Source organism: Herpailurus yagouaroundi, unplaced genomic scaffold, assembly GCF_014898765.1.
Source record: "Herpailurus yagouaroundi ecotype Mexico unplaced genomic scaffold, PumYag 160, whole genome shotgun sequence".
NCBI classification, from domain to species: Eukaryota; Metazoa; Chordata; class Mammalia; order Carnivora; family Felidae; genus Herpailurus; species Herpailurus yagouaroundi.
In genome coordinates this window covers 29,947,718-29,961,799 of record NW_024412401.1, presented here as the reverse complement: position 1 = coordinate 29,961,799, position 14,082 = coordinate 29,947,718, and the positions used below count along the sequence as shown (strand labels likewise).

The following is a 14,082-nucleotide window of genomic DNA, read 5'->3' as shown; positions in this document are numbered from 1 at the left end:
ACTGCTAATTAGCCAGAGGACTGTCCATCTTCTCCCACACCCCTGGCATTTGAAAGGAAAGGCTAGGGGATGCTGTTCTGAGGGGTTGCAGCCCCCAATCCCTCTGACTGGGTAAAGTAACAAAGGGAAAAAAATGCTGAAAGCAGGAGTTTAGAGGAAGCGATTTCCACTAGTGCTATTTGCCGCTGGGAACGTGGAAGAGACCATCTCTGGCTCAGCCGCAGGCCCCAGGGTTCCTTCTCGTCCTAGGCTGGCAGGCCCGGACGGGGAAGGGGGCGCTCACCCAGGACCTGCTAGCCCCGCAGCAACTCCCACCTCCCGCCCTTGGCCCCCAGGCGTGCAGAGAGCCGCAGGACGTCGCCCGTTTAAGGGGCGGGGCGCGGCTCCACGTGCTTTCTGCTGAGTGACTGAACTACATAAACAGAGGCCGGGGAAGGGGGCGGGGAAGGAGGGAGAGAACAGGCTTTGACCGATAGTAACCCTGGCGCTCAGCGCAGCCGAATCTATAAAAGGAACTAGTCGCGGCAAAACCCCGGTAATTCCGAGGGAGAGTGAGTGGCGCCGGGATCCGCCGAGCCCAGCGGACACCTCTCTCCTCGGGCGCAGGTGGGCAGGGCAGGGGGGGCGCCGCTGGACCGGCGCTGCCAGAACCAATTTTTCGGGGCGCTTTCCTCCTCTTTTTTCCCCCTTTTCCCTTCTCCGGAAGGGTTTTTCAAGGGGTGGGGGAAAAGACGCACACACAAAAGTGGAAAACAGGTAAGAGGTTCTCCAGTGACCTGGGCGTTATTGTTTTGTTTCGGGGCGGAAGAGGCTCTGGGAGGCGCTGAGTTTCGGGGACCAGTCTGAACCCCCACTTCTTGCAACCCAAATGGAGCGGGGGCGGCGTAAATGGAGAGGACGTCCTAGGACAAGCCCTGGCGACCCGAAGACGCGGCGCTACTGCGCACGGGGTTCGCCCGGCGGTGGAGCCGGGGAAGCATCTCCGGGCGTGGAGACCCGGGCGCAGTACCGCGGACGCAGTGGGATGGAGGGTTCTGGTTGGGCCGGGGGCGCCGCTGCCGGGGCGGAGGGAGCGGGGGCTGGAGAGTAGTCTCAGCACCCAGCGCTTCTCTTTGTTCTGAAGAGCCCGAGCCGGCTGGAAACCTTCGTTTGTGGGTCGGCCGGCGCCCACCGGGACAAATGGCAGCACGGAGTCCCCGCTCCGTTCTTGAAGGAGCTGGTCTGAGTTGGGCTCTGATCTGGGGATCCGCCCCGTGCGCCCCCGGACTGGAGCGGCGCGTTCTTGTTCCCCAAGAACTCGGCTGGGTGGTGTCCCAAACGGGGTCTGTAGCGCTACTGATCAACTTGAGGCCTCGGAGGCTTTGTTTGACCCCGGGGGTCCTGCTTCTGGCCTTCGTTTGCGCACCCCAGCTGGTGTGCCTGGCGCAGCGTGGGGGGACGCGGTTTTGTTTTGTTTTTTTAAACTCGAAAGACTTAGAAGAAGAGCCGGAGGAAACCTGGAGGTGATGTGCCCATTCTCCCCGCCCCCATCCTTCCTGCCCTTTGCAGTTTAGTCTCTCGGGGCTGCCTCAGGCAGGGCACGGATGGGGAAGCTGGGGCGAGATGGTGCCGCGGAATGACCGGGAGTAACCCCGGAGGGCGGTGCAGAACTCCATGCTCCGCCGCGGGGCTGGGCTCCGCGGTGGGGGAGGGTGGGCTGCGCTTGGGCCGCCCGTGGCCTGGGGGCAATGGTGCAGCGCCTCCTGGCCGACTGGCCTGGGAATCAACCCTTTGGCGGGAGGGGGCTCGGGCTTCACAAAGCGTTATGGTTTGCCGGTTCCGACTAAGATCCGGTGAAGACGGGTGGTTGCAGACTGGGAGGAATCCGGGAGAGCAGGCGAAAAGGCCGTCTGGTTGTTTTTTTTATCAGAATGTTTCCCGATTCCCAGACCTTTGTTACCGGAGAAGGTTCTTGGCGTGGGTCGGTTTCATGGTTGTGTGTAGGTGTCTCTTTTTCAGCATTTATCTTATAGAAGGAAATAAACAAGGTGTGTGTGTGTGTGTGTGAGGGGGAGAGAGAGAGAGAGAGAGAGAGAGAGAAGGAGAGAGAGAGAAGCGTCTGGCACTGGAAGTAATTGGCTCTTGTCTTTTGCAGCATTGATACCGTCAGCTTTTAAAATCCGAGTATTATTTCGTGACACCTCACAAAGTGAATGGGTGGTATATACATTTACATAAAAGAGGACCAATAAAAGAGGACAAATTTGATATTTTAAAAGTTACTTGGTGATGAAAATCAGCAAGTCACTTTTTAAGGCCCAGTCTCCCTCCCCGTCTCCCCCAAAGGACACCTTACCAAAATTTCCAAGTTCAAAAGCAGTTTTACTGGTTGTTTTAACAATGGTTTGGGACCCAAACCTAAGTTTTGATCTTCTTTTCAGACAGAGCTTTTCAGACAGTCCCTCATTTCTCATCTCCCCTTTTATTTCAGCCCATTTTTCTCATACCTACCACAAAAATAATGAAGGCTTTCTGTTGTTTGAATCATGCCCTGAAGACACTTCTCCCAAATCAAAGAAAGTGTGAAAGCAATGGAGAATGTTCTGGGGTAGAACCTCTTCAGATAGTATAATAATTTATAAGTACAAAGTTTTCATCGTCAGCCTCTTCCCTAACTACTCCTATAAAGCAAATAATTCATGATAGAGAGTTTTAAAAAAAACTGTTGGTCACGCAGAGCAAATTGGTATCTACTTGAAAGAAAGCAGTAGGATCAGAGTGACCACGCTTAATGAGTACCACAGTCCATTTAAGAGACAAAGAATTGCTATTCTAGTAAGAGTAATTCCCTTGCAAGGACAAGCCTCATGTTCTAGAACGACATATCTTGATTTTGGAGGTGACACCTGTGAAATGTGTGTCTGCCCTCCTCCTGAGCATTTGAGATCTCAAGTCATAAATATTTCAGTTTACATTGAAATAGAGGCCTCTGATGGACACATCTTTGACTTAGGGCATATTTACAGTTCATATGAGATAATGGTCAGTCTAGGATTGAAAACGGATAATTAGGACTTGGCTGTTTTCAACTTCCCCTGTAGGAAGTCTCAGTGCTTACATTATTAAAAATGAATGAAACTCAGCAACACAGTTTTTTGTTTTCTGTTTTTGTTTTTAATTACCTTCTGTAGGTATTTACCTTATATGGGGAGAAGTTGGAATATTTTTCCATCCAAAAAAAAGTTTTTAGGGATCTATCCTCCCATGAACCAAGTTACTTATGCTATGTTCATAGTGATTGCAAATTGTTAATATCTTTGCTACTTCAATTTTTAGCTCCTAAAGTAATTAAGCGGACATTACTGTAGACTCTTTAATTGTGAACGTTTTGGATATCTAGAAATTACCAGAGACGTGGTTTTTTGTTTCTAAAATACTCTCAAATCCAAATGCATTTTTATTTACTGTCTGGATGTCAAAGAAATAATGCAAGTAAAATGCTCTATATGGCCATTATTCCAGCATCAAAGTTTAAATGATCTTTCTGAAAATTTGTTTTATTTAACTATTCTGGGAGAGGGTCTACATGAAAAACTGAGACCCTCTTCATACCTGCATGTGGGAATCATCGTAAATGCCAGAGTTATTGTAATGTTTATTTCATAGGTGCTATTAAATAGCATCATGTGCCAAGCACTCTTCCAAATGCTTTTCAAATACTAATTGAATCTCTGCAACAAACCTGTTTATCATCCCTGTTTTGCAGATTAAGAAACTGAAGGGTGAACTACCTTGTCTGTCCCTGGCCACACATCTTGCAAGTGGCAAGACTAAGATTTGAACCCAGCCAGTGAACCCCAGAGTACTTTAGATCCCACACTAAGCTTTGAGGTGGTACAATTTCAGCTGCTGTAAGCAGAGGACTCTCTGAGAATGCTCACTGTATTTATGGTACATTCATCTGCTATAGCCCTTATCAGAATCTACAGCCTGTATCATATTTCCCTTGTTGCTGTGAGTGGGCCAGCCAAATTCTCAGCTTAGGATCTTGGTTGCATAGGGATTGCAACACCGTGGAAAGAACAGACAATAACATTAATTCTTTTCTTGGTTTTAAAATGAAAATTTTACTATTGCTTCAGTCAGATATTTGTGAGTAGGTCTACGATGTCAAAATGTTTTCCTGTGTAATACATCTAAAATGGAATGGCAGAGTGGCTGTAAAAGTATAAGGAACAAAAAGACAAAGGCAAGAGAACTATTAATTTAGCCGTCAGTCTTAACTTTGGTGAATTTTTTTTTTTCTGTTGGTTATAAAACAATACAATTTCTGCTTGTGCTATCCTTAATTATGTTGTGGACCTTTTGAAATAAGCTATTTCTCTGTTCCTGTCTAGGAATCAGATTTAGCCGTTTCATATGGCATCCTTCTCAGAAAGTAAATACAGTTTAAAAGTCGGCTTTATGAAAGTGAAATAGGATGGGAAACTGGTTTTCCTATTAAATTATTACAGCAAATTAGAAATCAGTTCTTAGAAAACATTTCTACTTAGTTAGAAGCAGTTTCACTTATTGTTCATTTACTGTGTCCTGGATGTTGTTTTAAGCATTTTGCATGATGTTTCAGTTTGTTCTCATGAGAAGCACAGGTTGTGGATACTATTATTATCTTTATTTTACAGATGGGGAGACTGAGATATAGACAGGTTAAGGAGCCTGATCACAGAGTTTGTAAGTAGTGAAGCTGAGGTTGTAACCCTGGGCAGTTTAGTTTCCATGAATTTGCCAATATCAGAGTCAGGACTTTGTCAGCATATCCAAGTTTTGACAAAAGAAATACTAGCAAACGGCAAAGAGTGATTCCTTTTCATTTGGATATTTTTACCTAAAAATAGTTCCCTGGTAGATAACCAGCATAGATGTTGTTAGAGAGGTACATTTAGAAATGTTTTAAACCACAGAATGAAAAGCTCATGTGTAAAATTGTCTTCGGATAGAGCTTTCCGTTACTTTGCATTCCGTTAAGATAATAAACTATATTAAGGCAAAGAGCATTTATGGGAACAGTGAATGGCAGGTGCATCACACGTAGTTCCTGGAACAAAATAAAGTTTGAAATCCTGTCTTTTTACATTTTGAAAACTCAATTTCAGACCTGATTGGAATGCCATCCCTCTCATGAACTCCTGGATTCACTCCTCCCTGCTAACACTGAGTGACAATTATCCCCTTCTTTTTTACTTCCGTAAGATTAGATTACTGCACTATTCATGTCATGTATTTAATTGTTTTTTTGGTTTTCGTTAACATGTATTTGTATTCCTCTTGAGTGTACGGTTCTCCTCAAGGAGGTCTTTGATTCATTCTCCCAGTCCTTAATTCAACCCCTTTGATATGAAAGGGGTTCAATAAAAGCTGACTTGAACGAATCAAAGAGAATGGAAAACTAATTTTTGTTTGCTGTATTCTAAAAAACAAATTATAACGATGGGATAATCACAGAAAAGCCTTAGAAATAGAAATATATGTGAAGTTTTTGTAGTTAGGTTTGTGATAAAGATTGAGAAATTTTTACTCAATTTAGGTCAGCTCACTTTTTGTAGAACAAACAATTGTGATTCCATTCATTTCATTTTTTTAAAGTTTGTTTTGAGAAAAGTGAGAGAGCGTGGGGGAGGGGCAGAGAGAGGGAGAGACAGAATCCCAAGCAATCCCAAGAACCATGAGATCATGACCTGAGCAGAGATCAAGAATAGGACACTTAACTGACTGAGCCAGTCAGGGGCCCAATCAGGTTCATTTCTTTTTGAGGCAGCTGTGATTTGAGAAAATGTTATCATCTATGACCTTTCACTTTAAAGCACTTTGATTTGCACATTAATTCTTTAAAATAAGAATGAGATAATTCACTAAGTAATGTAGAATTTAAATACTTTTTAAAAAACCAAAACAACCTTGTATGCATAGGATCTGTTCTTTTATTCATTCTGTGTGTGTGTGTGTGTGTGTGTGTGTGTGTGTGTGTGTATGTGTGTGTATTTGTTTAAAACTCTACGGCATTTTCTATGCCAAATTCAACTTCCAAGAAGCATTTGGAAGCCAAAACATTTTATCTGGCTAGTCTTGAAGTCCAGATGTTTTATGATAACTGGTATTTAGTATGGGACAGTTCCCAGAAAGAATTTTATATGCATAACCAATATCAGAGGTCATCATTTATTGGGAGAGGATTTTTTAAATGTTTATTTAAAATTAAAAAAATGTTTTTATTTATTTTTGAGAGACAGAGGCAGAGCACGAGTGGGGGAGGGGTAGAGAAAGAAGGAGACACAGAATCTGAAGCAGGCTGCAGGCGCTGAGCTGTCAGCACAGAGCCTGACATGGGGCTCAAACTCATGAACCTGCAAGATCTTGACTGGTGCCCAAGCCAGAGGCTTAACTGACTTGAGCCACCCACATGCCCCTATGGGGAGAGGATTTTTAATAATCTCGAGTATATGATGAAATCAATGGAGTCTCTCTTCAGAAAAAATATACATAGACATGTACACTCCAAGTTTTATGTGTAATTACATGTAATTTTGCATAGAATTATATTGTTTACATACAATTTCAGAAATCATGGCTCTTTAGTGAATTTCTGAAATTATATGTAAAAAATATAATGACTTTGGGCAAGTCATTTTACTTTTCCAAGATTTAGGTCCCTGCTTTACAAAATGAAAGAGGAGGAAGTGCATGACTTTTAAAGAGCCCTTCATGTGTTTACATCCTCCAGCTCTAGGTGTGTATTTAGGAACAGGGTGATTCTTTGATCGGAGCTGCTTAGAGATAATATCTTATGGGAAATATTCAGCATTAGTTTCACAGATTATGTGGTTTCAAGACTAGAGAGGAGACACCCAGGGGGTGCCTAAGAGTATTCCCGATGAGAGTGAAGGTGGCACGGTGAAGGTGATAGGAGAGGAAGGCAGAGGCAAGAAAGCTGTGGAAATTGTCTACTTATCTGCCTTAATGGAGGAAGACGTGAATCATAGAACCAAAAAGGCATTCTCATCTGAAATGCAAAGGAAGGGGGAGTTGGTTCATCTCAATAAACTTCAGTAGAGCAAACATGATTTAGTGAGACGTTGTTCCCATCTCCAACTCACCATTTGGAGAATCTCTCTGAAATAAAATACTCATTTGGACGCTCTGTCCTGGACATCTCTCTATTGTGGGTATAGGTTTTGCTTCTGACACTTATCCTGCATTATATGAAAGCCTGTTATGCCATTATGTGAAAGGAGCGCCACTGCCCATCCTAGGATAAGAACTGGACTAACCTTATAAGGATATTCCTAAATATCTTGGAAGACTCTCACTGGGGGTAGGTGGGCAAGACACAGGGCTTTCTGAGGCATTGTCCTGAATTTGTTATCTCAGAGATCACAACAGATTGGGGCCAGAAGGAAGAAGGGGGGGCGGAAAAGGAGCAAGGGGTTTCAGGATGGGAAGGGGGGGGTGCATGAGAGGAGGAAAGACACTGTGAAGTTGTGTGGGTTTCATATCCCTATTTACACTTGCTTTGCAAAATTCCTGTAAGATGCCAGGTTGGGAATAATTCCTTTTGTCAAGGGTCATACCAAGCTTGTTTTCTTGAAGAAGCAAATCCCCAAGGGGGTGGCAGTTTGAAATCAATTGCATCTGGTGTTTAGATAACCCAAGTTTGACATAAAGGCAACACTGATGGAAGCAACAGCCTTCCTTGGAAAGGCAGAGAGACAGTAAAGACCCAGAGTAATGAGTTTAGATTGACCTGAGGATCCTTCTCTGCTCCCAGGGGCAGGGCTTGGAGGTGGAGGTGTCCGTTGATCTTAACTGGGGTGAGGTGTGATCTCTGGTACCAGGAGAGGGAGGGAAGAGGAAGATAAACTATTAGAAAAATGTGTTAATATAAAAAAATTAAATGTGGTAATGTACAAAAAATGCCATTAAACTGAAATTCATTTCTTTGGCAAATATTTTTTCAAATACCATGTAAAGTACTAGCGGCTAAATACATGTCAGAAGACTTGGAGGGTCTGCTGCCATGATGATCATTAGCTTGGCATTCAAGGCTCTTTGAAATAAGACTCTGACCTATCTTGACAGCTTTTATCCTAGTTTATAAGAGGAATACTTGAAGGAACTAGATTTGTTTTTTCGCCAGTGATTATTAGCACATAGTATGGCTTAATAACTATTTATTAACTGAATTTCCTTCGATTTTAGGAGCCCCTTCCTGCTCCTCATTGTTGTGGTATCTCACATTCATCCTCTCTGGTTACTTTTGTTTGCAATGCATCCTCTACTCATATTCCTCACTGACTGAAATTTTACCCACTGACCACGGGTAGATGAGAGCACGACGAGGGTTAGGCCTTCCTCCGTGTCACCTCTTGTAATTGTCACCATTACCCTATCTTTGATAGGCAGCACATAAGTCATTCAGGTTATTTACATTGACTCACATTTTTGTGAGTGTATTTACAAAATAGAGTGAAAACAAGTCATTTTTTGGGGTGCCTGAGTGGCTCAGTCAGTTGAGCGTCTGACTTCGGCTCAGGTCATGATCTTGCAGTTCACGAGTTCCAGCCCCTCATCGGGCTCTATGCTGACAGCTTGGAGCCTGGAGCCTGCTTCGGATTCTGTGTCGCCCTGTCTTTGCTCCTTCCCAGCTCATGCTCTCTCTCTCAAAAATAAATGTTAAAAAAAAATCATTTTTCTAAATAGTCTGTCTGTGAAATAAACTTGCTTTCCAAAGGTGCTGGTGGACTCAGAGACTTGTCACTTTGTTAAAAGGGGGTATTAGCCAATATTAAAGAAGTGTTGAAGAGCAGGCCAAACTTTCTCTTTAATGTAATAAAATTTTTATAAAGGCCAAAAAAGTGTTGAATGAATTTTTCTCATTGTGTGATTCAGTTTTTCATACTGCATCTGTCCATCTAGAATTGTCTAAGTGGAATTTAAGTGGCACTTAAATTCACCTTGTGATGAATTCCCACGTTTGGGGAAATATTGATGTATGTCCCATCATGCAGAGATGTCTCTTTATACCTGATGCAGAGAGTGGTTAAATAAGTCGTTCATGGTTCACACGTTTTGCTAATGGCAACATGACAACCAACATGGGAGATTCAAGCTCAAGTCTGATACCCAAGCTCCAAGCAGTTTTCCTAGATTCAGATCTTCTACTCCAGCCTCTTTATCATCAAGACTTGTTTTCTGTTCTGTGGCTTAAAGTGATATAGTGGATTTACCCCACAGGGGTCATTACCTGGAAATTAAAATCTTGGCCCCTCGTGTTTTAATCCAGACTTTTTGCTACTATACCAGAATTTTGGGTAATATTTACAATGTCCTTTTAGGAGAGAAAAAAATTGTGTCTATACAAGTCTGTCCTTTTCAGCTTAAAATGGACACTGAATCTTTGAAAATCAGACTGGCCTCATTTATTTATTGTCTGTTGGTCCAATTTGAATCTTAAGGAGTTTTTTAACTGTATTTTCTCTCTCTCCAATTAGAATTGCTCCTTGGTTGTAGGTTTGAATAGGAAGGAAATCCCCACAGCAGTCCTGAAGGTCGAGTCTTAACTGGAGTCTGTTTCCTTTATGCAAAAGTACAAAACCCTGTGCTAATTTTGGCCCGTTAAGATTAATTGTGATTCAGGGCAGAGTGGTGTTTTGTTTTGTTTTGTTTTTTAACTTTAATGATTGTGTTCATTGTAGTAAGGACCTTGGGTTCAAGAAAAAAGAAAGCCTTTGGTCAAGTTATGTTAATTCAGTTGTCTGTTCTGTTGCAGGATTTGCAAATTTAGTGGCATCAGTGCCATTTTCCAGTTTCCAAACCTGGTCACATTTCACATGATCACAGCGTGCCTTTCTCTTCCCCAGAGCAAAGGGAGGGTTGTCTGACAGTTGGTTCCAATGGCCTCCATTAAGAGGAATGCATGTGCCCCTGGCGGTTGCAGAGACCAGCAAGGCACTCTGTCCTTAGGCAGAGCACCAGGTTGGGGACTCTGGTGCTTACCTGATGTAGATATTTAGCACATGGCTGCCTGGGGGATTGGATTGTGCAGATACTTAAATGGCACTGTAAAACCACTGTTAAAAAAAGAAGGCTAGTAGGAGTTGCACCCAATAGTTTAGTTTCTTTTCCTTGAACACTTTTTAATCTGGCATATAAAATGTTGGATTTGTGAAAATTTTAATGACAGAGCTTTCTAGAAGGAATACTTAGAATCATAATAATAATCAGAATAGTAGAGATCTGTTTCCTCTGAGAAGAGCCTCCCAAACCTCAAAAAATGGAGTTCATGTTGCCAGTGTTTAAAAAAAAAGGCCAACATCCTTCAATTTTTGCTTTTCAGAATCACAAGTGTATGGATTTAAACTTGTGATCTTATTCCTCTTTCTTCTTTTAATTAAGCAACCCAGCCAGCAACATGGTTTCTTTTGGTTGTTATAGAGGAGTTCCAGGTGTAAAGTTGGGGGCGGAGCTCAGACCCTGGATCTCTGTGCCGGTCCTGGAAGCCCGACTAAATTTTCACTTACTTAGTTACCTGGTCCTGGCTGGGCCGTACAAACAGAAGCATCTCAGACATGTGACAGAAGCCCGCACTGCCTCAAGAGCTGGCTGGTGAAAGAAGGTGTTCTGGATAAAGATTGCTGGGGTTTGGTCACATACTCAGTGAGCTAGAATGGGACAAGAGCCTGGGGTTAGATAACTCGTTTTGGCAAATGTAGAGGGAATAGAGTATTGAGGTGGAAAAATTTTATTCAGGTATTGCTGTGCTTCATTGAGTGAGTTTTTGACTTGAGCCTATGTGTTTAGAGTTCAAGAGTCTTGACCAATGCTGGCAGTCTTATATTTAGGGTTGAGCCCCTAGGGGAGGTATTCTTGTAGCTGGCATGCTTACAGGGGTTCTAGAGCCTATGTCTGGCAAATTACCCATTCTCCTTTGCCCACATGAAGCCAATGAAAATGAATGTTCTTCCCAGGGAATTAGGGCGGCTTTGAGGACAACAAAATTAAATGAGCTTGAACTTGAGTTTCTTTGAGCACAGCTGGAAATTTTGTCATGCTTCTGGGCTATCTGAACCTCTACTTTCAATGAAACTTCTGATTTGTTACTGTAGTGAGCCTGCTTTAACTATTTTCTCTCATTCCTGAAGTCTGACTTCAGAAGCCTTCATTCCATGAACGTTACAGAGCATAGAGTCTTCCTGGGCACTGGGCTCAATATGGCAGAGAATAAGATGTTGAGACACAGTAGCTTGCTGCACGTAGCTTACAGTTTAGCAGGGACCACCTGATAAGTCAGTAGCCTGGAGAGGATTGTAGGGAGAGCCTGAAAAGATGAAGTGTAAGGCCCAGGTAGCAAACAGGTAGTTGATATAGAGGCTGGAGGAGACGTCACAGTGGAGAGGGAAACTGAGCCAGGTGCTGAAGACTTGGAGGAAGGGAGCATAGGGAATAGGAGTTGCCTGCCCAGAGCACGGAGAAAATAGTGTGAGTGAGTGTTGGGGTCTCCCAAAAGACGATTTCGTGGTAAAACAATTCCAGAAGTGGCACCAGGGTATCAGGGTCACCCCTTTAACATCTTCCACTGAGCTGGGCACTGGGGAGAGCTCCAGTTCGTTCTGGAAAGGCCTTTGGGGAAATAGTACCTTCTGTGGACAAAGAAGAGAGAAGAGAGATTCCTTTAATAAATTGCCCACTTTATGCCCCACCCATGATGAATGCTTCACCCTGTGAAGTCAGCAGCACTAATCATTATAATAGCTACCATTTACTGGACACTTACTTTGTTCCAGGAACTGACTTAATGTTTGTATACATTATTAGTTCTATTTTCTGGAGAGGATACAGGGGCTCAGAGTCCCTAGGGTCCCAGTGCTGGTGAGGAGCAGAGTCAGGCTTCCAAACCAGTTTTCTCTGACTCCAAAACCTCCCTGCTTTCTACTGGGCCAGTTAATTAAAAAAATAAGAGTTAAGGATGTTTAGGAAGAGTTTGCCATACAGTAGCATAAGCCCAAGGGAAGGGGAAGGCGGTGAAAGGATTTGGGTTTGTCCCCAAGTCCTTTGAGCACTTTTATAAAAATAAACCCTTTATGCTAGGAGAAGGTTGGACATCTGAAGATGTTGACCCTTCAGAGATGGGAGCCAAACAAAATGATTTTTGCTGATACAGTCACTAGACTTTTATCCTAACATTCTCTTGGGAAACCCTCCTGCAACAACAGGGAACACGGTAGTCAAGTTTTTCTGCAAATAAATGATTGATTGCTCATGGAGACTTGCTTGCTTGTGTTTCTGTATAGCTCAGGGTGTTTCTGATTTCAATAGCTCCTTCCTTCCAGGCCCTTCTTATTTTGGTATTATAATAGTAGTTGAAAAAAATTTTTTTTCTATGATAAATAATGTTGACAGATTGATTTCTTTTCAACAGGAAACTTCTTTTTCCTATATGCTAGGTACTCCTACCAGAGAAAAAGCAAATAGTTGTATTGTTTGCCGAAATCCTCCTTTGAAGGTTGCCCTGTGTTTGTTTAATGGAAATCAGCAGGGGGAGATGGGCTGTCTCTAATATTTTGTTAGAACTTCTCCATAATTCAATAACAATGAAACAAGAACTTGGGTACGGGACAGATTTGCTTTTGAAAACCATGGGTCTTAGCAGTTTTAGAAGTCCTGAGACTGTATTAGCTGGTAACAACTGCAATGTTGAGAGTGATGAAACGTATCTTTGGCTGTTCAAATATGATAGAAATTGATTTAAACCTTGTGAGTCTCCTTTAAAATAGAATTGTTGACAGCAGGAAGGATAATGCTTCTCCAGGGCTAGTTACAGGTTTGATGGTATTCATGTGTCTCTTCTTTCAGTTTGTATGTGTTCATTTCATAGCCTTCATTTTGAAAATTAGCTATTAGCAAATACTTTTGTCCAGGAAATTGAATCTGTATTCCTCTATAAACTAATTGTTAATAATAAGTAAGTATGATACATTTGGCACTTAAAAAAAAATGTCCAAGAGTCACAGATTGCTGGAATTGATGAAATTCATTGGATATATATTTAAAAAATGGGTATGTGATAGAGCCTCTTCTAGGATGATAGAAATCTTCTATAATGATAGAATTGCTTCCTTTTACCCTTGACTTTTTACCTTGGGGGATTTGTTACATCTTTTTGTCCTCAAATTTGAGTATTAAAATATTACCATTTAAGTAGGAACACAATCTCAGGGGTTGCTGAATACCAGACCATGGCCTTTTTGCAGGCCTCTAGGGGCCTAATGGCAGCTAACGGTAGTTTAACTAAATTTGGGAGTCTATAGGATGGTTGGGAAATGTGAGGGGGTGGAATTTAGGGTTAGCAAGGATGGCCTTAAGGATAGAGAGCTCGGGGGCACCTGGAGGCCAGAGAAGTGAAACTCAGACAGTCAAATGAACCCCGGGCTAATAAAGCTCCCCAGGGTCAGCAGGGGAGAAGTCACAGTCCAAATCCCTTCCTCCCACCTCAGCAGCTACGTCCTGTTTTCAGTCCTGGTTTCGGTGAGCCTGTTGCATGCAGCCTGGTTTTCTGACTATCAGTAATCTCATTAGCCTTTTCCCTGAATGGGGCTTCTGATCCAGAGACATATGCTCAGAGATGCAATGAAAGAACAGACCTTTTCCAAAGCAAGCATGCTCTGTTGGGCTCATGGGTTTCATACCCTAATTTTACAGGACCCTCCACATCTCTTTGGAGACCAGATGCATAGGTGAGTCTTGCTTTTGTATCAACATCTCATGAATATGCAATCAGTTGAGCTCTAGTGCCAACTCATTTTCAATTCATATGTGGTAGGGTTCAATCCTGCCTTAGATCTACCTGCTGCTTTGTATGTTATTGGCTAGCTGTTTATCGATGTGAGACGTCTAGATACGTTTTATCAGGAGAGATGCTGACAAGCTGTTGTCACAAATTTCAACTTCTGTCTCACTTCTGGTAATCATGTAGACATTTGTCAACAAAGTAGAACATATACTCTATCTATCTATCTATCTATCTATCTATCTATCTATCTATCTATCTAT

General features: G+C 42.7%; 1 protein-coding gene across 4 annotated transcripts in view; it reads left to right on the top strand.

Moving 5' to 3' along the window:
• The first annotated feature begins 496 nt into the window (after positions 1-496).
• LOC121034775 (phospholipid-transporting ATPase ABCA1) overlaps positions 497-14,082 on the top strand; it is a 133,763-nt gene continuing 120,177 nt past the window's right edge. For 2 of the 4 annotated variants that reach the window (XM_040481866.1, XM_040481867.1), the window contains exon 1: positions 498-756. The gene's annotated coding sequence lies outside the window, so the exon portion shown is untranslated. Of the gene's footprint in view, positions 757-14,082 lie in introns of all 4 variants that reach the window. The other 2 variants (XM_040481868.1, XM_040481865.1) reach the window with 2 other exon arrangements.